Below are 2,781 nucleotides of genomic sequence, written 5' to 3'. Positions count from 1 at the left end.
TTTTTTTTTTCAAGTTTCATGGTTTTATGAACACAGATACAATGTGCACACAAGCCCACTATTCATTTCAGCTCAGGGTCTGAGCCATCTCTGCCACAGCCTTGTGGCGATGCTGGATCCGTAAATCTACTGAGGCCAGGGATCAAACCAGCATCCTCCTGGATACTAGTTGGGTTCTTAACCCACTGAGCCACAACAACAGGAACTCCTGTCTATTCATTTTCTTCATGGTGCAGACTGGTGTTGGGATGGGTGACCCTGATGGCCAGCTGGGCCGCTCTCTCTGCAATGGCTTTTGCGGTTCTTGGAAGAGATGTTGTGAGCAGTCCCAGCACAGTTAAGACTTGTTGCATATCCACAGCCCTTCAAGCTCCTTTACATTGTGTACCAGAAACTTCCAGAAGCCTGTGCTTTGTTTTCTTGTTGTTCCCATAACCAATGTTGGGCATCAAGATCTGGCCCTTGAACCTTCTACGCACCCTGTTGTCAATGCCTCTGGGTTTCCGCCAGTTCTGCTTAATTTTGACATGTTGCTCTGACTGGTGCCGGTTGAACTTCTCAGTCCTCTTTGTATCAGTCTTGGGCTTCAGGAGGGGTCTCGGAGCCACCATCATGCCAGGTGGGAGATGGCTGCCACCTCCGTAGGCAGTGCCAAGGAAGAGCATTTCCATGTTTCGTGCACTAGGGTCTCTCTTTAGTTTCTAACTCAGCCGTTTTGATGTGAAGGTGAAATCACTGGGACTTGAAATTCTCCTAGTACCCTATTGGGTCCTTACAAATAGAAGACCCATTTGCAATCTACCAGTTCCTCAGTATAGTGATTATGTTAAAAACAACAAACCTGTATGTGTAGGTCCATTTGTGGGCTCTTTATTCTGCTCCATTGGTCTATGTGTCTGTTTCTATCCCAGTACCATACTGTGTAGATTACTATGAGTTGGTGATAGAGTTTGAAACCAAGAAGTGTGATGCCTACAGCTTTGTTCTTTCTCAAGATTGCCTTGAGTATTTGGGATCTTTTGTATGGAATCCATACAAATTTTAGGATCTTTTTCTCTATTTTTGGGAAAATTCTATTGGAATTTTGATGGAGGTTGTATTGAATCTGTAGATTGCTTTCTGTAGTATGGGCATTTAAAAATATTCTTCTGGAGTTCCCGTCGTGGCGCAGTGGTTAACGAATCCGACTAGGAACCATGAGGTTGCGGGTTCGGTCCCTGCCCTTGCTCAGTGGGTTAACGATCCGGCGTTGCCGTGAGCTGTGGTGTAGGTTGCAGACGCGGCTCGGATCCCGCGTTGCTGTGCCTCTGGCGTAGGTCGGTGGCTACAGCTCCGATTCGACCCCTAGCCTGGGAACCTCCATATGACGCGGGAGCAGCCCAAGAAATAGCAACAACAACAAAAGACAAAAAGACAAAAGACAAAAAAAAAATTCTTCTAATCCATGAACAGAGGATATCTTTCTATTTATTTGTGCCTTCTTCAATTTTATGCATCAATGTCTTATAGTTTTCAGCATAAAAGTCTTTCACCTTGGTTAAATTTATTCCTAAGTATTTTATTGTTTTGTGTCAGTTGTAAATGGGATTGTTTTCTCTATTCTCTTTCAGGTAGTTCATTCATTGTTAATGTATAGAAATGGAAATAATCTTTGTATGTTGATTTTATATCCTAAAACTTCATTGAATTCATTTATTCTAACAGTTTTTTGGTGGCTTCTTTAGTGTTTTCTATATATAAGATCATGTCAGCTACTAAGAGACAGTTTTCTTTATTGCTTTCCAATTTGGATGCCTTTTATTTCTTTTACTTGCCGGTTTGCTGTGGCTAGGACTTCCCAATACTGTGTTGAATAGATTTGGCGGGCATCCTTGTCTTTTGTCTGATCTTGGAGGGAAAGCTTTCCGTCTTAACATTGTGATCTCAGAATGGGTTTTTCATATTTGGTCTTTATTATGTTGAAGTGTTTTCCTTTTACAGATGGTCCCTAACTTAAACTGGTACAAATTGTGTTTTCAGCTTTACAATGGAGTTAAAGCAGCATATATTCAATAGAAAACACACTTTCAATTTTGACTCTTGATCTTTTCCTGGGTTAGTGATATGTATGTACTACATACTCTGCTGTGATGCTGGATAAACAAGTGATACACTGTAGAGTGTTTTTCACTTTGAGTACAGTATTCAATAAATTGCATGAGATATTCTACACTTCATTATACAGTAGGTTTTATATCATGAAATCATGCAGAAATACTTTTTTTTCCCCCTGCAGTCCTTGAGATAATCATGTGGTTTTGTCCTTTTTGTTGATAAGGTGTATTACCCCCTCTTTTTTTTTTTTCCTTTTTTTTTTGGTCTGGTGAATCATACTTACTCCCAGGAATAAAGTCTGCTTGGTCGTGTTATAATCCTTTTTAATGTGCTGCTGAATTTGATTTGACAGTATTTTGATGAGGATTATTTGTATCAATATTCATTAGGAATAATGATCTGTAGTTTTCTTGTGGTATCTTTGTCTGGCTTTAATATCAGGGTAATGCTGTGCTGAGAATAAATTGGAAAGTATTTCCTGCTCTTCAGGTTTTTGGGAGCGCTTGAGAAGAATCAGTGTTAATTTTTATTGAAAAAAATTTTTAAAATACTGTTTCATTGTGCATTTATATTTTCTGGAGAAAGTATTTTCATATGGCTTCAAGTTCATATCTAAATTCCTTGCATTCCAATGCTAAGGACTCCTTTAGCATTTTATATAAGGCGCACCTAATGGTAATGAACACC

At 39.7% G+C, this 2,781-nt stretch overlaps 1 pseudogene; it reads right to left on the bottom strand.

The window, feature by feature from the left end:
- LOC100625590 lies at positions 208-686 on the bottom strand (annotated as a pseudogene).

The sequence above is a fragment of the Sus scrofa genome, chromosome X (assembly GCF_000003025.6).
Source record: "Sus scrofa isolate TJ Tabasco breed Duroc chromosome X, Sscrofa11.1, whole genome shotgun sequence".
Classification (NCBI taxonomy): Eukaryota; Metazoa; Chordata; class Mammalia; order Artiodactyla; family Suidae; genus Sus; species Sus scrofa.
Note: the sequence above shows the minus strand (reverse complement) of the source record. Positions and strands in the feature narration are given on the sequence as shown.